Genomic DNA, 26,931 nt, shown 5'->3' on the forward strand with positions numbered 1-26,931 from the left:
ATTTAAGAACATTATACAAGCGAGTCACAACATAGGTCCTACGCCGCACACATCCCTCTCCCCTGCCTAACCATGTATCCGACGTGAGAAAATGTGAAAATACGTTTTACAATACACTAACCTTGCCGGTGTACCACGAAACTGCTACTTGAGGAAGCTAAAACATTTTCCTATATAATCAAGTTTTTGACGGAATTCTATGTGTAGCTCTTATTTTGTGCGAAAATATCACCCCTCTTCACTTGGGGTTTCTTTTCGAAAGACTCTTATTTTTCTTCTTCTCATTTTCAGAACACTTTTTCAAATGCACTTTCATCACACACCACTGAAAAAACACCCGCGAAAGTTTAATCGTTTACTAACAAAACTTCAAATTTTCTGCCAATGTGCAGATGACCAAAGGAAAATGTCCGAAAACTCCCACCTGTGCGTTTGAATTTTCACTTCGAATTCCATTTTTCCTCAATGTAAACAAGCGCTTCAATGTCTGGCAACAAGTGTGCGTTCCTGGCTTCTACATAACTTCACCTTAATGCAATGAAGAGCACAGACAAGTGTAAATGCTACTGAGAGTTGTCTCGCAATTTCGCGTGAACGAGAAAGGCTTTTTTACGCGCTAACGAATGAGAATAGCATCACGGGTTTGTGTCAACTCCACGTCACACATTTTTCTGATCAGTTTCTTCCGTTCTTGGTGACGTTGCCTAGCAATCCTAGCAACGATCAATAATCAACTGCTACCAATTTTGCGGACCTATTAAAAATACAGATCATTAGATTGGTTCGTCAAGATTTATACTCTTTCTACTACTTCGAAAAATCTACACAGATCTACACAGCTATATGGTTTGAGCGCTTTTTCGTGAGTAGGTAGTCTCGAGTAATCTCTGATGGTACAATTCGAGTCTTCTGAAAAAAAAAAGAAAATCTCTTTAGTTCTTCTCCAGCCGGAAAATAGAATTGTTTGGGACGAGTTTTTTCGATTGCTTCGATCCACATAATGTATTCAGGGTAAGCTCTCGTAGCCGATACTTCTGCGATGTATTCACCGAGAATATTTGCAGATTGATCAGGCTCGCGACGCATTACGGAACTGTTGTGGAAGCTCCCTCATGAGGGGGTCATTCGATGGAGTTTTTTTTTTAACTATTTGAAGGTTTGTATTCTTATTTTGTTAGCGTCGCTAACCTTAGGAGAGCAACAGAAGAATTTTGCCAGAAACTAGAAACTAAATTTGTCTTCTTTGGATATAAGAGTGTTTCTGGATTTCTGGGGTTGAATGCCTCCGAACCGATTCCAAACCTCTCTGCATAGTGTTATGGGTATAAAGTTCGATATTCCGTCAACGAATTCCTCTAGTAGCACGCATAACTCGAAGTGGGCAAGCCTCTTAGTTTGATGCTATGATTGAGTTTTGTGGTATCCACGACGAAAATCAAATCTCGTTCGTTTTTAATAATTGCAAAATACCCAGGAAATCTAATCGCTAAGTCCCCATCGTACAGGTTCCAGTTCGTCGATTTGGGATTGCGATACATAGAGATATCTAAGGAAACATTCAAACGATTAAACGGTCAAAGAAGATGCAAACAGTTGTCCAGCTCTTCAACTCATGCGAATTTCTGTCGGAGCAGAGAGTTCCATCAAACATCTCTTTGCACGCCAGCCCTGGAAATGTTGGGTGATTTTTCACGATTCGTGCTTTTTAGGTATTCCCTCAATTTGGACCTCCCAAATTGATATCTGAGCTACATCAAATGATGTAATGGTCATTTGCATCATTGCCAATTTTGAGTGGAAACCCATTTCGGCGACAGTATGAGACAACCCTTTTGAAATCATTAGATAGTTCATTGCGTGACAAACATGCTGGAAAATAGACCTATTTCCTGTCACAGTCATGATTACACAAATCGATTTTTCGAACATCAATCGATCGTTAAAAAATCGGGCTTCTTTTTTATTTCGCTTCAACTTCGTCTGCTTCTTACATGTCTTAGACTCATGCTTGTTTTGACTCACTGAACATTCTTTTTTGGAGATCCCACGCTAACCGAAGAACTTTTTCACGGATGAAAGTTTGTCCAGAGTTTATCCGGAGCCGGCTTTCAAAGCCGTGTGGTGTCCGGTGGGCTAATTTTTTTTTGCGCTGTTTCAGCCAAGAATAGAACCTGCTGGGAACCTGCTCCCATGTCGTAAGAGGCGACTAACAATATGTTTGGAGTTCCTAGGTCAAGGTATTGATCCGTACCGAAGACTTAACCTGGACGGACTTCAAGGTTTTGCATCATAGCTTTTATCCATTCTTTGGGTGAATCACTGACATATAGTCAACGTTTCTGATTCGCTATTCCCGATTGTGTACAAACGTTTTAGGTTTCATCTGGTGGTTTTACAGTATCTGTAAACGATGAAGCCTAATTCTAAATTAAGTATTAGCATATATTTATAGCTTCCATGCCATGGCATAACTTTCAAAGCTTTGGTTTAAAAACCGTATTTAAAGAAAGCAAACTTTCAAGAAGGAATTGAGATGAAGCTGTCGAATTACACAAAACGTTTTTTGTGTGGCAAGCGATCAATAGATGTGTCAAAATGAACCAGTTTTTTGTTAAATCTGGAACCGTCCATCGACAAATGCCTCCTTGAGATCTCATTTTTCTACTGGAGGTCGCACTCTTGAAAACTTTGATCTAAAATGAATATCTACCAAGATATATCCTGATGCATCTTCCTATCAACTAACACCAATCCTATCCGGCGACACTCTCGGATGATGCAGAGAATTCTTCGGTCATAATAGTCACATCTATGTTATTGATCATACTATAATCATAGTCTCTTTAGGTTGCACGTTGAGTATGATGTACTATTCCCAAGTATCATATAATTGGTTAAATATGCAAGTTAACAGGCCTTGATCAATCGCGGGAAACTTACGGGCGGTCAACTGCTAAGCTATGTTTATCCGGAGCCGCCTCTCCTCCAGTTTTTTGTGTCTTATCCTGGAAAGTAGCTTGCTCCAACATACTTCCGATTTGCATTTCAAACTATTGCGATGCTCATACTAACCATATTCAATCGATGTAGAAAAATGTTAGCAATAGTGCACCATTTGTGCACGATCTGTTTTCGATTATCCGATGCAATGCTTCGCATTTTAACGGGAAAGAAAACACTCGACACTAACACAACACAAAGCTCACGAAATGTAAATATTATTTCACAGTCATGGCCAGCTATGTAAGCGTTATCTACAAAAGTAGGGGTATGCTAACATGGTTCTTATAAATACCGGGGCACTCTAAGGGCATGTTCAGGAGCGTTTTATTTTGTATAGGAGTTTCAAAGTAGAACTGGAACTGAAACATTCACATCCCCAGCAGAGCGTTTTGTTTTATAATTTCGAAGTTTGGATGCTGTGGAAACAATATATGAAATGTGATCACAGAAGGACAGTTTACTATGATGTATAACACCAAAATGATTAAAAACAGGTTTCTGATCTCAAGTTGATTCTTTGCGGCGATTAGTGGAATGTGATAAAGTTCCATTTACTAGTGAAGGTGATTATAGAGCCCACTTTGGTTAGTTGACACCGAAATAGCGAAATTATGAAGCTATTGTTGAAGAAGTCACATTGTTCTCCACATGTCAAATGAAATTGCAGTCAAGGTTATCATTGTTGGATAGCCTGCTGAAGTGATTATGGGAAAAAATTGCTGCTTCATCACCATTGACCATGGTATTAGGAAGTCTGCTTGATGTATTTCCAGAAACTCTCGAGGTTGTATGTCAGCTTGTGCAAAGTTTACTGGTTTGGAGAAGGTTCCTATCCGAAGATTGCAGGTTCGAGTGCTATCACGGTCGCCATGTGGAAAGTTCACTTATTTGGAGGTTTTCTTTTAGAAGTCGGTATCCAGGCCAGAGTTAAAAATAATCGAAGCTCTTTGGTGACGGCTGAAAATGAACCTGTTGCGACTCGTGGTGAATAGAAAAAATATTCATTCAACTATCCATCTTATTCATTCAGTTGAATATCGTACAATATATTCATTACACTAATTATCTAGGAAAATGTTTTCAAATGCCGATAAAGCATATGAAACAACAATCATCATCGCTTACATTGTGCCAGGGCCTACTTTGATGCGTTTGATTCGTTGCTGCACGGTCGCTTCGTGTAATAATCGGAGCCGAATGAAAATCTACATGGATGAATGGGCGGTTTGTTCGTTTGACATTTTCAGCTGCGTCACTGAATATTGAAAATGAATGCGGCTGAATATGATCAATTTTCATTCAATGAATTTGAATATTTTTAACTCTGATCCAGGCTATGGTGGGCTACAGCAGTAGTCACCAAAATGGACCGCCAGTAACTTGGCGAAATCGTTCCTAGAAGATCTGTGTCGTTTATTCTTCGATCTTAAGGTTTATATATCGTTTACAAATCATGCGTAATCTAGCCTCTGTTGTATGATAGAGTTAATTTGGTTATTCTATTAAATCTAGATGATTTTGATATTTGAGACTGGGTGTGTTTCGGTACGGACCACACGTGGGGTAAAGCATGTCGAGTAATAGCTATGTGTGCCATTTGCCGTCACATAATTGCAATTACCTGCTTTGCGTTTTCGGGTACAAGCATACGGAATGTATCGCTGGATGTGAGTGACTGGTTCTTTGTTATCGGTGTATTAGGGATGTATATTACTAGCTTGGTCTGCCGTCTTTGCTGATAATCTGTGAATAACGATTTGTTCTACCGTTTGTAGTTCACCGAAGCCGCTCAAATTTCAATTAATGGTTCCATAAATAGCAGCTGTTGGAGTTCGTGGATCTCATCTCATGTCCACACGTTCCATATTCTATCTGCACCCACCATATTGGATTTGCAGCACCTTACATTCTGTCAGTTCATGTTTAGCTTCGTGCCGCGGCGCACTTTGTTCGACCAGAGAGTATTTCCGGTATCTAGATTCCCAAATTTTCAAAAAACTTTCTTTTATATATTAAAAGACCTAAAACCTTTTCAAGGCCGCCTCTGTTTAAGATATGTTTTCCTTCATAAAACAAAGTAGATCTTTCAATGTATAATTTATACCAAATCGCTTAAGAGCATTTTGCACAACATCATTGGGGTAGCCAGGGAGTAGGCGTTGAGGGTCTCTTTTTGCCTTCAACTGTCAGACATCACGAAACCTGTTGTGGAGTTTCCTGGATGGGACGTACTAAAGAGCAGTGAATTGCTTAAAAACAATTTGGATCGATAAAATCTTTCGCAACTTTAGCGATAAATCCCGACTGACGAGTAGATAGCTTCGTGAAGCTTACAAGGGTTTCTGGATGTACTAATAAAACATGCTACGTGTTTTATCGCTCCTTTCTTATTTACAAAACGCGTTGCGGGTAGCTTTGCTAAGCCCTACCAGGAATTGAATCTAAGGAATTTCTTTGTAGCTTAGCAATGTTAGTATATTTCTGTAACAGCGCGATGATGCAAATATCAAAAATCTTTGATTATCATTCATTAAACGAATACATATGTATCGTTCAATGAATAACCGATAATCAAAGATTTTTATCTCACAAAAATGTATAGTTGGTGGGAATCGAGTACCGATACACAACCATGCATTGCTAGGCCCCATGCAAAACTGACTCAGACATCACTTCGCTAAAAGTTTAATAACTTCTTTTAACAAAGTCGGATTCACTAGCAGTCTTCGACAAAGTTGTAGGCAATTAAATGGTCTTTCTTGTTTTCACTTACAGTGATAATACGATGCATACAGTGCCGCCAAGCGGCGAAAATGCGAATTAGTGGGTTTTCTCCATGTAAATTGTCGAAAAATCCCATACAAACTTCAGGCACGTTGGTCCGGTAGCTAGACTTGTCCGATTCGCTTCAAATTTGGAACAAGTACTCCTGGTGGGACTAGGAATCGACTCAGGGGTGGGCCGATTGAGTTTTCAAAAATTCATCATTTTTCTGGGCACTCTAGTGTACAACACCATATAGTTTTAAGCTATCGGCATGTACAAGCATGTGAAATCATTAGTACATTGTTGAATAACAAACTAAAGAACATGGGAACTAGATTACAGCCTTGAGGCACTCTAGACGCGTTCGAGGATGCAGTCGAAAAACAGGATCATTGCCAGACTCGTTGGTAGCGCTTGATGGTCTTGAGGAGAAGTTATCAAGTGTTAGATATACAGAGACGTGCCGCATTGTCTTCGTGTTGCATGTCTGCGTTGCTGGTTTCATAAGTTGAGTAATCTTAGAAAAAACTTGCTAATAGTCTGAGCAGAGACCCCCGAGTTACCTATTTTGTCTTGAATTGACGTATCCGGCAGTTTATTGTTGTCAATCCTTTCGAGAGATAAGTGTTGTATCTTTTGCTCGTCTCGATTTTTTTGTCCAAGGAAGGGTGAAGGTTGTCCGTCATTTCCGACTCTGATTTGGATTGCGCTGTATTGGATATCTTTCAAATGATTTCCGGATGACTTCATGTTTGGAGTTCTTTGGGTTTCCGGAGTTTTCCTGTGGTTGTTTAGTTCAACTTTCACTACGACATGTTCTTTCTCTAAAGACTGTATCGAAAATTAGTTCTCGACATATTTTAATTCCAAACCAATTTTTGGAATAGCGTATCATTACTTTTTTGGAAGCTTTAGCCTAAAGTAGGGGCTGAAGCAAAGGGCAATTCAGTAGATTCAAGTCTTTCTCAATGAAATTCATATCCTTTTCCGTGAGTCACTTGGTAATTGTTTTGGCGCTGATGCCAAGTACGTCCAAAACATTGGAGGGTACTATGTTTCTCATATAGATTCTTCTGCTGAGACTCAGATTGAAACATTTCCGCGTTTATAGTTCCGATAGTGTAAAAAATGATAGACTTGTAACCACAGGAACGTATTGCTTGCCGACTAGCACTTTTCGAGCACATTTCTCCATTTTGAACAGGCGCCTGTATCGCATGGGTTTTAAGCATTTTTCACTGTTGCTGTAAAACTCGCGAATGTAATTGAAAAGATCCTAAGTCATCTACATGCTAAACAAATAGCTCGATATTGGAACGAAATACCGCTGAAGTTTACAAGCCAGTGACGCATTTTTAACGAAAGAGTGAATAATTAATTTTATTTTCTCTAAATTACTTATTTAATTAGCGTTTTGACTTCGTCTCATCAAAATCCGACACTAACTTAACGGACTAAGCTAGCGCCGGATTTCATTAGTTCTACTCAGCTTAAAATGAGCTTCTTTTCATGCGGGACATCACGCTTGACTAGGGGTTTGCTCAGGAACATAAAATTAAATCCGTTTTTTTGGAGTTAGCGTCAATCCGGCGCTAACTTAGTCCCGTCACTAAGTTAGTGTCGAATTCTGATGATCCAAAGTCGAAACGCAAATTCCACAACTAATTTAGTTCGTGCCGACCAACTAATGGCAAAACTCCCGGTGGTCAGTCAAGCCATAAAAGACAAAGCACTCCGGATACTTAAAAAGACGCCCGCTAACCACCCCATGAAAGAACAAAGGACTACAGACTTTAGTAGGTCACGAAACTTGAGGCTTCTAAAATAAAGAGCTGGAACGGGTTTCTCCAAGGGATATTTCCCGATATTTCCACTGTTGAGCTTTGGAGGATAGTAAAAACTCTCAGCGGAGTTACAACAGTCGAGCCCCGAGAAATTCACGGAGAACTCAGCAAACACATTAGCTCGCTATCCTAAGATGCTCTCTCTCCAACCTTCTTAGCACGCTTCAGAAAGCTTGAAAGAGCGCCGATATCCTTTCCACCAGACTCCGGACACGACGGCCCTTGTAAACCTCATACCAAAGAAGTGTGACACTCCCCGTAAGGTGAAAGACTTTCGGCCGATTAGCCTGCGTAGGGAAAACTGTGGAGCGGATGGTTAATAAACGGCTTATGACCTACCTCGAAGAAAACTCCCATCTTGATCAGCGGCAGTTCGCCTGTCGCAAGGAGAGAGAGATCGGAGCCTATCTTGGAGCCTTTGGAGAAAACGTCAGGCAGGCCCTGGCGGATGATCTGCCGATATAGCTATACTGGGCATCGCCAAGGCCTATGATACAGTCTACCGCGAAGGGGTCTCCGGTAACTAGGCTAGGGAGTCACGCACCTGTCCCTTTCGCCCGAGAACCAAAAATCCTCAATATCACGCTAGACCGCCGTATCACATTCATATCGCTCTTCCGCACAGTCAAACGAGACTCTGAAAGCAGAAGCGCTTTATTCGAACCACCAGTGTCCGGCATCCGACCTGGAACAGGAGAACTGTCCTGAACGTCGGTAGTGCGCTTATCAACAGCAAAATCTTGTACGGTATTGAACCAGCCACACCTTGGACGGACTTATGAGGATCCGTGCTCCCCTGTACAATGGAACGACTCGGTTAGCTTCTAACCTACTGCCGAGTGCTCCTGCCAAAGCAGCCTGTGTCGAACCGGCCGGTGGGCGGCCGCTAACATCATGCTCAGACGAGCCCTGGGATTCCTCCAAAACACTTCTGGTAGCATACACCGGCACAGATCTCTTCACAGGACCCGGGACCGACCTTGGTACACGAAAGGCCCAACCATTAACACCAATCTATCCAGGTCGCTACGAGCTGGCCCTTCCCCGACGTCTTCCAGGCAAAATTCCTAGAGCTGATGAATCAACGATTTTCGAACCATCTACACTGATGCTTTCAAGCTGCAAGAAAGAGTCGGAGTAGGGGTCTGCAGAATAGGAGCTGGTCTGGCCTACCGTCTCCCCATAAACTGCTCCGTCTTCTCGGCAGAAGTTGCTGCCATTCGTCTGGCGGTTGAATAGAGACCGAAGGGAATACCGATCGTCATCCTGTCTGTAATATCAGTCCTGGAAACGGGAACGACCTGCCATCCTTACATACAGACTATAAAGAACATCTGCGATCTGTTGAGTTTTTTAATTTTTTGATAAAGCCCTCGATTTTTTGGTATTTTTTTAGCAATAATTGCGTTAATAACATTCTAAAATGAGATAATCAGCTGAAACACTGCAAGAATATTCTCAGTTTCTGCATTTTGTTTGATAATTTTCTGTTTTTCATAGGTCTCGATTGTTCCGTTTCTTGATATGTTGGATCATTTCGACGCTCGTTCCTGCTTTATTTCACCCACTTTCTGAACCTGTTTTGGATTGGAATATCCGAGGTTTCTGCCTCATTGTGGCAGTTCATCAAACAGATTGTGTTTTCCAAACTTGTTGAGGCTAGATTTTTCATTCGCGTGATTAATTTCAAAGCGCTTTGCCAATTTTCACATGCTTATACCTTTTTGCACTTAGACGAAATGGCCTGCGTTAAGCCAAACCGAACTGAGCGCCATCATTTTTTTCTGATGTTTTTCAGGCCAAAATTCATTTTTGAATAACTTACCATTAACATAGAAATTTTATGAACACTTATATCCTTTCATTTGCTATTTGAGTTCCCAGAAATAAATAAATGTGGGTGTTTCTAGAACTACATCAGATGCAATAGCGTTTTTAGAGAATATGTCTCAAAATGGCGCTTGGTCCTCTTTGGCTTAACACAGGCCAAATGTCCAAAACATTAATTTTCACTTCATTTTCAATGCGTGGAAACGGAGAACTCGAACCGTATAAAAAAGTAAACAAACGAGAGATGAAAGTCAAACGCACAGCATGCTGTGATGAGCACATTCAAACCGTCACAAGTGCGTGCGCGCTTAATTCTGCAAACCGTCAAAAAATCCGCATTAATTTCGAAAACAGAGCAAAAACCGCGTTACAATCAATGTAAAAGACTTAGACGATTTTAGGATAAGGGGTGATTTCGGAGTTTAAGGTAAGTCCTTTTGAAGGCAAAAGACTTAGACGATTTTTGAACAAGTTTTTTTTGCACTGATTATGCAAGTAGCACGGTTTCTGCTTTTATTGTAATTCCTTAGCATTTTTTTTTGGAAGTGTGGAAACGTCGGATCTTGAGGTTTCCGTTTGACCCGCACTTCAACAATATGGTTGTTTTCGGAACAATATTAACGAGTAAACGCCAAATATTGATGTCTGAAACCATTTTGAAAACCAAGATGGTCACTTTCGGTTCAGTGGAATTCTTTTAAACCCCATCAATGTGGGTATTTTTGGAACGGGTTTGACGAGTCGATGCCAGATATCGATTCTTGAGGCCATTTTGAAAACCAAAATGACAACTTCCGGTCTAACAGAATATTCTATAACCCAATCAGTAAGGGAATGTAGTCTAGGTTGGGACGAGTTTGCTTAGAAGCTGATTGTCTTGTTTCCATGATAATATTTTTTAGCTTGCAGTACACTATTTTGTAGATATATTATGTGGCTTAAGGTCTGTGAATGGAAGATGTTTACTTGCAATTTTAAATAACACTCAGGACAGTGGCGTAGTAAGAAAATTTTTCGGGGGGGGATATGAAATTTTTTTTTGTGTATATATGAAAAAATGTTCAAAAACATTCTGAGCAGGAAAAAATTTTCAAAAACCAACAACTCAGGGAACAGGTTTGGGTAGTCAAGGTAGGAAAGCTAGCTGTTGGTATAGAATAAATGCTCTTCCCCTATGAGGACAATCTGGGCGGCAAACTTCAGACTGTCTAATTTACTGACCCCTTCAGTTCCCTTGTGCCATTCAGTACCACTTCCTCGTTGAGCTTCCGACTGGTTCGCGAACTACTCGGTCTAGTCCCCGACGATAGATCTAGCCTACTCCGACGAAAAGTTCCCCGGCGAGAGAAGTTAGAGCCAACCAGCCAGGTGCTACGGTCAGTTCGGCGATTCCGGTAGAGTGGGGCATCCGGTTTGCTGGTGGTGTATCGTTGCGGTCTACGCGGTCTCGTTCCCGGCGGTGAATCTGACTGTAAGCTAAAGGAGAGGTCCCAGACGAAAGAAGTTCTCCCGATACCGATTCTTATTTGGTTTCAATACTACAACTTCTTGAGCCCTTTGGCTCCGTAACCGATGCTATTTAGCACCGCAACTCCTTTAAGGACATTATACATGCGAGCCACAACATAACTCCTACGCCACCCACACCCCTCTCCCCTGCCTAACCATGTATCTGACATGAGCAAATATAAAAATACGTTTTTCAACACACTAACCTTGCTGGTGTGCCACGAAACTGCTACTTAAGGAAGCTAGAATATTTTCCTATACAATCAATCCGAGTTTTTGACGGAATGCCATCTGTAGCTCCTATTTTGTGCGAAAATATCACCCCTCTTCACTTGGGGTTTCTTTTCGAAACACTCTTCTTATCGTTTTCATTGCACTTTTTCAAATGCACTTTTTTCACACATCACTGCAAAAACACTCGCGAAACTTTAATCGTTTACTAACAAAACTTCAAATTTTCTGCCAATGTGCAGATGACCAAAGGAAAATGTTCGGAAACTCTCATTTGTGCGTTTGAATTTTCACTTCAGATTTCAGTTTTTACTAATGTAAACAAGCGAGTCGGTGCCTAGCAACGTGGCTTCCACATATCTTCACCTTAAGCCATTTAGTTCTCTTCTTGGGCCATTTAGCACTACTTCCTCGATGGTCCATTCAGTCCTCAACTTGTTCGCGAACAACTCGGTCTAGTCCCCGACGATGGACCTGGCCTACTCCGACAGAGAATTCCCCGGCGAGAGAAGTTCTCCCGAGATCGAGCCAATCAGCTAGGTGCCGAGGTCAGTTCGGCGATTCTGGTGAAGCTGGGTATCCGGTGCACTGGTGCGCCGATGACCCGTGACTAGTGGTGTCTCATTGATGTCTAATCCGTCTAGTCCCCAGCGGTGAATCTAGCTTACACTAACGGAAAGTTCCCTGGCGAAAAAAGTTTTCCCAATATCGATTCTGGGGAGCCATGGTCGGTCCGGCGAATTCGCATGGAGCGTGACGTCCGGTTCGCTGGCGTTTCGACGACTCATACTCGCTGCTCTGTTGCGGTCTACTCGACTAGTCCTCGGCGGTGGATTTAGCTTATACCTGCGGAGAGTTCCCTGGCGGTGATTGCTCTCCCGAAATCGTTGTTCGATGTCTATTCCGTTGTAAGACGGTCATGCCATCAGCGGTTCTCAACCTTTTTCGTACCATGGACCCCTTAGATATCACACTGGGTTGCTGCGGACCCCCACAGATAAACATCAATTTTGTATGCTATCAATATGTTATTTTCAATTTGTTAGGAAACAAGATTTGAAATTTCAATATGCACTCGGAAAATATATTTTTCTTCGCGGACTCTCAGCTATGACTTCGCGGCCCCCTGGGGCCCGCGGACCCCAGGTTGAGAATCACTGATCTACATCATATCTCTGTTTACTGTGTTCCACGTCTCTACGTCGCTTGTCATTCTGTAGGATACATTATCCGGGTTGATGTCCGGTTCTCCCATTTTAAGTAGCTCCCTGCACGTCACTTCAAACCTCGGACATTCAAAGACTCTCCTCGGACATTCAAATAATTGAAACCCCGGACATTCAAAGACGCTCCAGGCACAGTGTTGACGTTGCGTACCCACACCGATGAAGATACTCCTTAAGCAGCCGTGGCTCGGTAGAAGCTGTTTCAGGTTGAAGGTCATCTCTCCGTGCATTCTATTGACCCACGTCGACAGGTTTGGATGAGCCAGTAGGTCCACTTTCCTTTCTCCGTATTATCCCATTCCTGCTGCTACGTCATCATCGAATCGATTCTCATCATCTTCCTCACGTTTCTAACATTTCATTGATTGTAGCACTTGATATCCTCCGTCAGGGTAATCGATGACTAAACACTAGATAAAGACCCGACATTTCGCATGTGTAATCAACGTGGTTTTTTTTATTCATTTCGTTTATTTGATAGGCACAAATGCGTTAGCTTGGCGGTGCCGAATTCTTTTGCTCTTAAAACTAGGAGGTTACAATGTTGAAATATTTTTTTTATAAAAAAGAAAAAATTTATAGCTATCTTAAGACTAGAAAAAAATTCTATATATAAGAGAGGGGGCAAAAGATTTCTTTTTTATGAAAAATTGTAAAACAAGGAATTCAATAGTAATAGTTTTTTAGGAAATATTTACAGTTATCCTAAAACTAACAATATAGTTTGGTACACAAAAGGGGGAACAAATATTTATGAAAAATTTCACAGATGTTTTAAAACTAGGGATACAATTCTATTTACAAGATGGGGGACAATAGTTTTAACAAAGAGTAGAAATTACGACTATCTTAAAACTAGGAATACGGAATACAAATTTGATTTTTTATCGGATACTTATGCTTGGTCATTTCCAAAATCGGTGTAGAAGTAGTTGTATCAGGGACAGGGGAGAGAAGGCGTAGATGGTGACCGGTAGAGAAGAGCAAAACTTGCAACTTTCGGGCAAACGGGAGATCAGCGAAACAAATTTGCGCTTCAGTCTAGTAGGTCGGATTGGCGGATGGTATTCTTCGGACCCGCGGGGAATCCTTCAAAGGGAATCCTTCGGACCTCGAGTCGCTCTCGCTTTAGATTCCGTAGTGATAAGGGCGACGGCGGTTACATAGTGGCAGTCTGGAGCTTATCGGTTCCACACGGCAAGAGGAAACTTCTAAAAACGAGAAATAAAAAGAGAGTTTTATGAAAGTATAAATAAAGGACATATAGGGGAAATCACGATTTGCCAGCATATCTCGGACTGGGACATTGGGTGGTCTACCTCGGGCCCGAAGGAAATCCTTTAACTGAGACCTGGCGTCCAAATACCCGGCGCATACCCAGACAACGTGCTCGATGTCGTGATAGCACTCGTCACAAGCGCACAGACTACTCTCCGCAAGCCCAATACGCCGCAAATGTGCATCTAAGGTGTAGTGGTTGGACATAAGTCGGGACATTACACGAATAAAATCCCGACCCACATCCATCCCCCTGAACCAAGGCTTCGTTGATACCTTTGGGAAAATCGAATGTAGCCATCGTCCAAGTTCACCATTGCTCCACGAGGTTTGCCAACTGTTGAGTGTCCTCTGACGACAAATACTAAAAAATTCGTTGAAGCAGATTGGTCTTTCGTATATGTCACTATTTAATGCGCCCACCTTTGCTAATGAGTCGGCCTTTTCATTGCCCGGGATAGAGCAATGCTTAATCAACGTGGTTGTTTAAGCTCAATCAGTCGTCGATTATCACTCCCAATTGCTTCAGTGCACGCTTCGATGCAATCACATGCCCTTCGATGGTGATCTGTATCCGCTGAACCCCTTTGCAGTTGCTGTCCAACAGCAACGTCTTGTGGTGAGCTATTTGCAGCTTGACCCGTTTATCCAGCTCTCGATCGCATCTATTGTCTCCGTCACCGACACCTCCATTTCTTCAAGTGTCTCACCGTTATTGACACATCGTCCACGAAACCAACGATTTTCACTTTCCTGGGCAGCCGCAGTGTTAAGACCCCACACTGATAGAATATATCCGTAAATCTCTAGGAATTAATTTCGTACAAACAACTTTCATAAAATTTACGAATTTTTCGTACATATGATGAATCGTTCGTAGTTCTATCGAAACACTTTTGTTTATTATTACGAGTTTTTCGTGAAAACCACGAAATGACTTTCGCTAGCTTATTACGAAACAGCTTCATTCAGCAAACGAGTCGTTCGCTGTTATATACGAATATCTTTATAATATTTACGAGCACCATTCGTCAAACCGTCCACGTCAAAGGAGCAATATGGAGCAATTGTTGCTATTCGTCAGATAATTGTTGTTGTCTGACTATTTAGTAGTCGTATCCGTGTCCGCCGGTTGCAGGAAGATTTCCTGGACCTCTTTCGCTTCCAGATGATTCAGAATCTGGAGCAGTACAGAATCAGTTGAGCCGTCGCGAACTGCTCGTTGATTTTGTATGAATAATTTTGAGTTTTTCTCTGCCTGAGCGATATCGGTGTTGTCAAACATCGATCCTAAAAGATCGAATGCGACCAACGAATTCGTTTGTAATATACATAAACGTTTATCAAAATAAACGAAACTTTCGTTCATCAAGCGGCCATTTCTTCGAATCACAATAAAATCGATTTGGCCAGATCGATTTTTTTAAATTAAAAAAAACATCGATCTTAAAAGATCGACTGAAAACAATAAGAGGCCAATAAATACGAAAACTTTTCTAAGATAAACGAAAAGATTTCGTGCGACCAACGAAGTCGTTCGAAATATACACAAACGTTTATTAAAATAAACAAAACATTTCATTTCATTCACGAAAAATAATGTCGTTATCAACGATATCATTCGTGAAGTGTACATTAAATGTGTAAAATTTACGAAAGCTTTCGTTCACCATACGGCCATTCTTGTTCATGAAATGAACGAAACTTACAATTTCAATGCACGAAAATACTTAGTTGCAGAAAACGACGAATGAATTCGTGCATTGCATGATTTATTATATTCACGAATTTATGTTATCAGTGCATCTTACATCCCATTCCAAAGTGTTTGACAGAGAATGGAGCTCTGAGTAACGCCCGCTGCGACTCGCATTGCCTTCTTTGGGTTTTCTTTGATTTTAGTCACATCGACGCGTCTTTGAGCTCGTCGTTGGTCACTTGCCACTCGACTGTGTTACCTCCTTCTTCTTCGCCGTACGGTGTCAGTGACCAGGTAGTTGAATCGTGATTCGGGAAGAGACCCTCAACGATTATCTTTAGCTTACCCGGGCATATTTCAGCTGGTGTCGACGGACCCTCGTCTTCGTCATGACGACTCAGTACGCGTCCCCCAGGGACTGGCGTTTATTTCTCAGCACAGCTACTTATGGCAATTGGCTTGCTAAGCTTGATCTCCTGTTTTAAAGAGTCCCTACCTTCTAGATACGTCGCTTGCGCTCCTCTCTCACTCTCCGATCTTGCGCTCTGAGCCCGCCTTCTGGATTTAAGACAAGCAGCGTATAGCATACTGAGTTACTCATTTAACCAGTAAGCTGCACGCCGTCTACTACATGGCCCTAGTTTTCGTGACATTGTAACGTCACAAGCCGTCACAATCCTTCTTGTAAGCCGTCAGCCGTATCAATGTACTTGATTCCGTTGTTCGCCGAAGTAACTCAACAAAGAGGTTTTCGTTAAAGGCTTTCGTCTTCCACTTTAGCTTGCCGCCCGTCCTTCTTCGTGCTGCAGCAGGGTTCCATTTAGAGCTTCCATCCCGGGAAATTATTTCCCGGGAATCCCGGGATTTTTGGATTTCCCGGGATTCCCGATTCCCGGGAAATTGTGTTTTCCCATTCCCGAGATTCGGGAATCCCGGGAAAAAGATTTTTAATTTATTCCAAAAAGCTTAGGTTCTGCGAAAGAAATTATGTAGGAAATATTTTTACCGGCAAGCATTTGGAGTGAGTAGTGAATGCAGATTGTAGCGTTAGTGACGCGCGGTACTTTCTTAAAAAATCGGTGAGTGTATGTTACAAAACTTGGGATGGTTTTTAGTGATATCATTCTTAACGCAAACGCTATTTAAACAAGGAATGTTTCCAGAACGTCTGCAGAAATATTTGGTCGGTTCATCGAATGCATATTTCGTCTTATTTGTTATACTGTAACTATAATATCTGTAAATTTTTGGATGTATGAAAAGAAATACATAACGTTGTATCTGTCCAATATTATGCGCATCCAAACTCTTTGAATGGTTTCAAGGATGCAGGCAGGATTTTTAAAGGGATACGATCAAGCAATCCATATACTTGCTCGTAACAGGAAATCGATAATAGGCTCCATCCATCGCTGCACAGTTCGTCCATTATCTGCTTGATTTTGATTCACACTTAATTCGAAATGATGCTGATCTTACTGTGACGGAAATGGATTCCATATATCACGTTTTCTCATTTGATCGGAAATAACTGCACACTACCCTGAAGCAGCTCGATCTTTTCATTCAAGATTACTAAAGAAGGTGCTTTGCATTAAATTAATTACATTCCATCGTATCAGAACATCGAATTCGAATTTTGGAGTAACTCCAGCAGCTGTGTTTAGTCCCAATTGTAATCGTATTTACCAAAATTTAGGTTATACATATAGCCAAGAAAAATCATCAAAGGAGTTGATGTTGCGTAAACTTATTGACGAGTTATCGAATGATTGAATGATGTATAGGCCACCAAATCGCCATTTTCTGACAACTGCCTTTAGGACAAATATACTTGAAATCAAACGGGTTTCAAAACTTTTCGATTTGTTCTTTTGTTTTCAAGAAAATCATTCACCTTTTTATTTTTCTTCTGTATTCCCGGGATCCCGGGATTTCCCGGGAAATTTATTATTTATTTCCCGAATCCCGGGAAGCTGAAAACCGTCGGGAAATGGAAGCTCTAGTTCCATTGGCCGATGCGGTAGCGAATCGCCTGGTGGCCTCTATGGGGATACTTCTCTCACACTCTCCAGTCCATGTTCGCCGTCAGTCAAGGACTACAGAATGTGGCGAAATTTCTTTCGGTACCGATATCCGTTTCGTGAACCATTAAGCTCCTAGCTCCTCGCTTCGCCGCGATCTACTCGTTATAGTCCTCGGCGGTTGAGCTAGCCTCCACAACGTGCCGACAGGTAGGTGTCGAGTCTGCAGCTAATTTTCACTACAAGGGAATTTTTTTACAAGATAACTTTTGCAAATGAAACTTTGAGAATTTCATTTAAAATATTAGGCATATTTTTGTTTAACATATTCAATTTTTTCAAATCTCTCCAAAATATTTCGGGGGGGGGTTTCGTCCCCAAAACCCCCCCCGCTACTACGCCACTGGTCTAGTAGGTCGGATTGGCGGATGGTATTCTTCGGACCCGCGGGGAATCCTTCAAAGGGAATCCTTCGGACCTCGAGTCGCTCTCGCTTTAGATTCCGTAGTGATAAGGGCGACGGCGGTTACATAGTGGCAGTCTGGAGCTTATCGGTTCCACACGGCAAGAGGAAACTTCTAAAAACGAGAAATAAAAAGAGAGTTTTATGAAAGTATAAATAAAGGACATATAGGGGAAATCACGATTTGCCAGCATATCTCGGACTGGGACATTGGGTGGTCTACCTCGGGCCCGAAGGAAATCCTTTAACTGAGACCTGGCGTCCAAATACCCGGCGCATACCCAGACAACGTGCTCGATGTCGTGATAGCCCTCGTCACAAGCGCACAGACTACTCTCCGCAAGCCCAATACGCCGCAAATGTGCATCTAAGGTGTAGTGGTTGGACATAAGTCGGGACATTACACGAATAAAATCCCGACCCACATCCATCCCCCTGAACCAAGGCTTCGTTGATACCTTTGGGAAAATCGAATGTAGCCATCGTCCAAGTTCACCATTGCTCCACGAGGTTTGCCAACTGTTGAGTGTCCTCTGACGACAAATACTAAAAAATTCGTTGAAGCAGATTGGTCTTTCGTATATGTCACTATTTAATGCGCCCACCTTTGCTAATGAGTCGGCCTTTTCATTGCCCGGGATAGAGCAATGCTTAATCAACGTGGTTGTTTAAGCTCAATCAGTCGTCGATTATCACTCCCAATTGCTTCAGTGCACGCTTCGATGCAATCACATGCCCTTCGATGGTGATCTGTATCCGCTGAACCCCTTTGCAGTTGCTGTCCAACAGCAACGTCTTGTGGTGAGCTATTTGCAGCTTGACCCGTTTATCCAGCTCTCGATCGCATCTATTGTCTCCGTCACCGACACCTCCATTTCTTCAAGTGTCTCACCGTTATTGACACATCGTCCACGAAACCAACGATTTTCACTTTCCTGGGCAGCCGCAGTGTTAAGACCCCACACTGATAGAATATATCCGTAAATCTCTAGGAATTAATTTCGTACAAACAACTTTCATAAAATTTACGAATTTTTCGTACATATGATGAATCGTTCGTAGTTCTATCGAAACACTTTTGTTTATTATTACGAGTTTTTCGTGAAAACCACGAAATGACTTTCGCTAGCTTATTACGAAACAGCTTCATTCAGCAAACGAGTCGTTCGCTGTTATATACGAATATCTTTATAATATTTACGAGCACCATTCGTCAAACCGTCCACGTCAAAGGAGCAATATGGAGCAATTGTTGCTATTCGTCAGATAATTGTTGTTGTCTGACTATTTAGTAGTCGTATCCGTGTCCGCCGGTTGCAGGAAGATTTCCTGGACCTCTTTCGCTTCCAGATGATTCAGAATCTGGAGCAGTACAGAATCAGTTGAGCCGTCGCGAACTGCTCGTTGATTTTGTATGAATAATTTTGAGTTTTTCTCTGCCTGAGCGATATCGGTGTTGTCAAACATCGATCCTAAAAGATCGAATGCGACCAACGAATTCGTTTGTAATATACATAAACGTTTATCAAAATAAACGAAACTTTCGTTCATCAAGCGGCCATTTCTTCGAATCACAATAAAATCGATTTGGCCAGATCGATTTTTTTAAATTAAAAAAAACATCGATCTTAAAAGATCGACTGAAAACAATAAGAGGCCAATAAATACGAAAACTTTTCTAAGATAAACGAAAAGATTTCGTGCGACCAACGAAGTCGTTCGAAATATACACAAACGTTTATTAAAATAAACAAAACATTTCATTTCATTCACGAAAAATAATGTCGTTATCAACGATATCATTCGTGAAGTGTACATTAAATGTGTAAAATTTACGAAAGCTTTCGTTCACCATACGGCCATTCTTGTTCATGAAATGAACGAAACTTACAATTTCAATGCACGAAAATACTTAGTTGCAGAAAACGACGAATGAATTCGTGCATTGCATGATTTATTATATTCACGAATTTATGTTATCAGTGCATCTTACATCCCATTCCAAAGTGTTTGACAGAGAATGGAGCTCTGAGTAACGCCCGCTGCGACTCGCATTGCCTTCTTTGGGTTTTCTTTGATTTTAGTCACATCGACGCGTCTTTGAGCTCGTCGTTGGTCACTTGCCACTCGACTGTGTTACCTCCTTCTTCTTCGCCGTACGGTGTCAGTGACCAGGTAGTTGAATCGTGATTCGGGAAGAGACCCTCAACGATTATCTTTAGCTTACCCGGGCATATTTCAGCTGGTGTCGACGGACCCTCGTCTTCGTCATGACGACTCAGTACGCGTCCCCCAGGGACTGGCGTTTATTTCTCAGCACAGCTACTTATGGCAATTGGCTTGCTAAGCTTGATCTCCTGTTTTAAAGAGTCCCTACCTTCTAGATACGTCGCTTGCGCTCCTCTCTCACTCTCCGATCTTGCGCTCTGAGCCCGCCTTCTGGATTTAAGACAAGCAGCGTATAGCATACTGAGTTACTCATTTAACCAGTAAGCTGCACGCCGTCTACTACATGGCCCTAGTTTTCGTGACATTGTAACGTCACAAGCCGTCACAATCCTTCTTGTAAGCCGTCAGCCGTATCAATGTACTTGATTCCGTTGTTCGCCGAAGTAACTCAACAAAGAGGTTTTCGTTAAAGGCTTTCGTCTTCCACTTTAGCTTGCCGCCCGTCCTTCTTCGTGCTGCAGCAGGGTTCCATTTAGAGCTTCCATCCCGGGAAATTATTTCCCGGGAATCCCGGGATTTTTGGATTTCCCGGGATTCCCGATTCCCGGGAAATTGTGTTTTCCCATTCCCGAGATTCGGGAATCCCGGGAAAAAGATTTTTAATTTATTCCAAAAAGCTTAGGTTCTGCGAAAGAAATTATGTAGGAAATATTTTTACCGGCAAGCATTTGGAGTGAGTAGTGAATGCAGATTGTAGCGTTAGTGACGCGCGGTACTTTCTTAAAAAATCGGTGAGTGTATGTTACAAAACTTGGGATGGTTTTTAGTGATATCATTCTTAACGCAAACGCTATTTAAACAAGGAATGTTTCCAGAACGTCTGCAGAAATATTTGGTCGGTTCATCGAATGCATATTTCGTCTTATTTGTTATACTGTAACTATAATATCTGTAAATTTTTGGATGTATGAAAAGAAATACATAACGTTGTATCTGTCCAATATTATGCGCATCCAAACTCTTTGAATGGTTTCAAGGATGCAGGCAGGATTTTTAAAGGGATACGATCAAGCAATCCATATACTTGCTCGTAACAGGAAATCGATAATAGGCTCCATCCATCGCTGCACAGTTCGTCCATTATCTGCTTGATTTTGATTCACACTTAATTCGAAATGATGCTGATCTTACTGTGACGGAAATGGATTCCATATATCACGTTTTCTCATTTGATCGGAAATAACTGCACACTACCCTGAAGCAGCTCGATCTTTTCATTCAAGATTACTAAAGAAGGTGCTTTGCATTAAATTAATTACATTCCATCGTATCAGAACATCGAATTCGAATTTTGGAGTAACTCCAGCAGCTGTGTTTAGTCCCAATTGTAATCGTATTTACCAAAATTTAGGTTATACATATAGCCAAGAAAAATCATCAAAGGAGTTGATGTTGCGTAAACTTATTGACGAGTTATCGAATGATTGAATGATGTATAGGCCACCAAATCGCCATTTTCTGACAACTGCCTTTAGGACAAATATACTTGAAATCAAACGGGTTTCAAAACTTTTCGATTTGTTCTTTTGTTTTCAAGAAAATCATTCACCTTTTTATTTTTCTTCTGTATTCCCGGGATCCCGGGATTTCCCGGGAAATTTATTATTTATTTCCCGAATCCCGGGAAGCTGAAAACCGTCGGGAAATGGAAGCTCTAGTTCCATTGGCCGATGCGGTAGCGAATCGCCTGGTGGCCTCTATGGGGATACTTCTCTCACACTCTCCAGTCCATGTTCGCCGTCAGTCAAGGACTACAGAATGTGGCGAAATTTCTTTCGGTACCGATATCCGTTTCGTGAACCATTAAGCTCCTAGCTCCTCGCTTCGCCGCGATCTACTCGTTATAGTCCTCGGCGGTTGAGCTAGCCTCCACAACGTGCCGACAGGTAGGTGTCGAGTCTGCAGCTAATTTTCACTACAAGGGAATTTTTTTACAAGATAACTTTTGCAAATGAAACTTTGAGAATTTCATTTAAAATATTAGGCATATTTTTGTTTAACATATTCAATTTTTTCAAATCTCTCCAAAATATTTCGGGGGGGGTTTCGTCCCCAAAACCCCCCCCGCTACTACGCCACTGACTCAGGATCAATTTTCTGCATGACGGCAAAATGCCAAAAAAAAATTGTGTCGTATAGGTTGGGATACTTCAATCAATTTAAATAATTAAAGACAATTTAAACTTTAATGCATTATATTTATTTTTTATTTATTTTTTAGAATAAGAATAAGTATCTGAAAGACCTATTTACTTCCATTTGACAAAGTTAATCTGACTCACAGTTTTTACATGTAAAACTTGAACGCAATCTTGTACGCATGCGTAAGTGCATGGTGTCTTAACCCGTACGATACGCTTGTCCCAACCTATTTTGCGAAGAAAAAAAAATCCAATGAAGCATACGCAAAACCCTGATCGGTAATAACATTTCAGTTACTTCTTAACACTTTAAAATTATTTACGTTGAAATTTCGATGAAAAAGTTTCAATTTAGGATGGCCCAAAAATCAGCACAACAAAATATTTTTTGCTCGTTTTTTGACACTGCTCAGTACAGTTGTGACAAGAATGAACTATAACTTCAACTTGGCATAAAAAGTGAGCTACAACCGAGTCTAGTATGTGTTAAAAATAACAGATGGCAACACTGCATTGAAACGAAAATATCGAGCTGTCCCAACCTATACAATCCCTTATGCATATTTTTAGAGCGGGCCTAATGAGTGCATTATGCCAGAGATCAATGCCAGAGGCCATTTTGAAATACAAAATGGCGACTATCGGTTTAGCGTTATTCTGTATAACTCAGACAACGTGGACTGTTTTGGAACTTAATTGATAAATATGCAGTATAACTTTCCAGTGTAAAACAAAAAGATACATTTATTTTTGGATATTCTGTATTTACAGGATAAACAAATTGTGCTCATGGATGTATTTACTCGTGTCTTCACTGTACTATTAAGATAAATGAGATGTCCACTAAACTGGAAGTCACCATCTTGGATTTAAACATGTCTTCCGGAATTGACATCCGGTATCTATTCATCAACGCTATTCCAAAAATTCTCACATTGTTTTGGCAATTGAAAATTTTACTAAACTGAAGTGGCCATCTTGGTTTTCAAAATGGACTCAAACATGGACAGGTGGTGGCTACTCGTTAATACTGTTCCAAAAGCAACCAGATTGTTGTGGGTCAGAAGGAATCTTAAAGTTCGCCTTTTCCACTTTTCCAAAAATCTTCTAAATTCTATGCATTCAAAAGGTCTTGGAATAAACGCGGAAACCGTGTAAATTGCAAAATCCGTGCAAAAAAACTTGATGAGAAAACTTTTAAGACTTTTGCCTTTAAAAGGACTTATTTTAAATTAAATATTTTTGCGAAAAACCGTGTTAATTGCATTAAATTGTACCACAATTTTCTATTTTTTCGGACGAATGACCAATTCGGTTAAAGCACTTGATAAACAACAAGATTTTTGAACATATATCCACTTAACAAAAAACAGTTTTTTGAATGTCAAAATAAATAAAAATGGCTGATTTATTAACGCAATCTCGCGCAGCAGCCTTTCGCGGACAACTTATACTCCTGGCAAGATTCAACCCACATTTTTTACCTGAAACAAATAAGTGAAATACTTCCTTATTCGGAAGGCTTTTCTGCACAGGTATTAATGTGATGAATTATGAATTAAGAAAATGAAAGACGCTTTCGTTGAACTTAACGACATGTCCTTTAAAATAAGGACGGCTAGACTTCTGCAGTTTGTTTGACGATTTTCAGCTTTTTATAGATTTTTCGATTGTTTCGTTTCTTGATACGTTGGATCATTGCGTCGCTCGTTCTCACTTTATTGGTGAAATCACGCATCGATATTGATAACTTCTGTCAATTTCTGGTTCAGTTTCGGGTTGGAATATCTGGAGTTTCGGCCCTTCCAGACAGTTCATCCAGCGGATAGTGTTCTACAAACTCGTTTATAGCGGATTTTCCATTCGCGTGATCAATTCCAAAGTGCTTCGCGACAATTTTCGCCCCTTTTTCACTGAAACACATGTTAAAAACCTCAATTTTCACTTCATTTTCAATGCGCAACAATTAGGAAACGAAGAATTCAAACCGTACAAAAAAGTAAACAAACGAAAGATGACTGTCAAGCGCACAGCATGCTGTGATGAGCACAATAAAATATATGTATCACCGGTATGGTTTTTGATACGAGAGGCGTTAATTCAGTAAAAAAAATCTCGTCTCCTTACTTCTTTTAAAATTTTATTCGTTTGAGGTTCTTTGCTACACATCCGTACAGCTCACTTCATACAACGCTAAATCGCAGGCGATCGGCACTATGATGAAGACGGATGTTGGTTCACCGGGGGGTAGATTTTCCTCCTGGCGGAGATGCGATCGTTTCTCCGATTTGATATACGGATATCTATGGAAGCGCGAGTAGTTTACTTACCATTAAGTTTGCGCTTAAGGTATTTTCTGTAATTTACACTGCACTATCTTTATGAGAAAGTCGTAGTAGGCTTAGAATTTGTGCGGGTGTGAAATTTAAGGTTTTGACAGGATTACAGAACACGACACTCACGTATACTATTGTCGGGGAATCGAATTACGGCGGCGATCGATGCTGTAAAGATCCGGGTGACTGAAACTGAGCGAGAAAAAGATCCGGGTGGCATTGGCCGAGTACTTGCTTCTACAGGCGAACACAGAGCCGCAGCTAAAATATAAACGATTACTGCGATTGATTGATACGATCTTTTGCCCTCATTTTATCAGAGAATTTTCCTTATTTTAAATGATACCAGTTCTTCCAAGTTTTTATGTTAATCCATCATCACCATCAAGAGAAAACCTGAAAACCCTACTTAAAAAATGCTAATATTTCCAGTCCTGGTTTAAAACAATCGGAACTATCAAAATCCAAAACTGTCCAACCGAACACTAAAGCAAAAGTGACTAAATTTCCTCCAAAAATATATTAACCATTTCCCATATATTGTCAACCGTAAAGTACTTATACTCGAAAACGGAAGAAACGCGGAACGATGTAAATACTTTCGTAAGCAGAATCGTGTAATCTTCTGATAAGCCGTCACACAATCGAAACCGAAACTTTGCAAACTGACAGTTCTCGTATCGTTGCAGGTGCCATAAACGGCATTTGCTCTAAATATTAAGTGTTTACCGTTTATGTTTGGTGTAGCTTTCTGCTTATTTCATATTTCAACTATTTCTTCTTGGTCATAAAATGACAACTTTTAGTGTAATATGTTGCCAAAACGAAAAACAAATCAAGCAAAAAAAAAATAACGAAAGAAAACAATTCACTACTTCTTACTAATAAGCTACAATAATATATTTACTTTCTAAGCGAAACTGTGCACCAGACAATCTATAAAATCGAAACAGTATCGATGTTTTGTGATCACAACTATGTTACTAATGTGTGTATGCGTAAATCATCCATCTGGACCAAGTCAGACCTGCCTCTTCCCAAGATAAAACTGTTTTTTTAACATCTTGTTTAGTTACTACCCTAGTCAGGAGATCGTTTTATTTTGGCTCTTATATTTATCAACTTTGTTGAAACGTTTGTTAACCCATTTTATCATGTTTTAAGTTATAGCAAGTGAAAATCACAAACAGAACAAATATGTGTGCAACTTTCGAATTCTAATTTTATCTAGTAATCGATTCTAATGCATTTTATCCAACAAAAAAACCCATATTTATCTCTACATAACCTACAAGATTCTCAGACGGTGTGTCTTTTGTCTTATGTAACGCGTGCATTTTGAATAGATATTCCACTACTAGTTTGTAACTTTTTCGAACCTTCTACTATATACATTTGCTCATCATTTTCAAAGAAAAACAAATTGAAACAAACAACAAAATGCTCACATTTGTACTAACAACAGGACAGTAACTAAATTTATGTATCTATAAATCAGCCGCTGCAAGTAGTAAGCAAACAGTTTGAACGGAAAATGCATCTGCATTCGCACCAGTAGCGCAGCGGTGCTAGAGATTGCTCAAGTTCATCCGACTATTTTTCAACATATATGCAGAAGCAAAAAACAAACAACAATGAAAAAGTCATATTTTTGATACAGCACATTAATCCGATGACGGGGGCGACCAGTATTACTACCTATTAGAGCACCGAATGCAGAGCTAATCTATCTGTTTGAATTCCCAGCTCCACTACCTACCTAACTACTATTAAAACACTAACAACAATCTTGCCAAATAATAATAATGATAACGATATAAACAAGTTTTTGGATGCATCTATTTTTACAGGATAATCACAACGTAAGCTCAACCAATAATAAAAATAATCACGAACCGAATAGAGCTAACTTTTTTCTGTTTTCTTTACGATGACAAACACGTTTTTTTCAGCTTCCAACAAATCCTTCGGATTTGGCACTGATCTCAGATATTGCACCTAGCTAGCTAGCTAGCAGCTGGACGCAACGATGGTAGGGGAAATTCATGCAAATCGCCTGCTTCGGTTTTATCTAGTAGGCTGTTGTAAGGACATATTATCGATCTGACAGTTGACCTACATATGTGTACATACATATATCCGATTGCATGATTGTTTTGGCTATCGCGCTGTTGAAATCAGTGACCGCACGGAGTGGGTTGAAAACAATATTTGTCTTTTTTATCCCAATCCGCTTTGTTTGTTCAGAGACGACAACAACAACGATTTGAAGGTTTCATTCGCAAATTGCGACACTTTTCAAGCGTGTTTTAAAATGAAACAAGATTAAGTTTCAGCGTTCCAGTTTCCCAA

General features: G+C 40.6%; 1 long non-coding RNA gene across 1 annotated transcript; it reads right to left on the bottom strand.

The window, feature by feature from the left end:
• On the bottom strand, positions 1–26,554 carry LOC131685974 (uncharacterized). Its single transcript, XR_009304900.1, has 3 exons — positions 26,476–26,554; positions 812–909; positions 1–754 (listed from the first exon to the last, which is right to left on the bottom strand). It is a non-coding gene; the product is annotated as an uncharacterized LOC131685974 (long non-coding RNA).
• Between the last annotated feature and the right edge of the window lie 377 nt (positions 26,555–26,931).

This window comes from Topomyia yanbarensis, chromosome 2 (assembly GCF_030247195.1).
Source record: "Topomyia yanbarensis strain Yona2022 chromosome 2, ASM3024719v1, whole genome shotgun sequence".
In the NCBI taxonomy this organism is placed as follows: domain Eukaryota; kingdom Metazoa; phylum Arthropoda; class Insecta; order Diptera; family Culicidae; genus Topomyia; species Topomyia yanbarensis.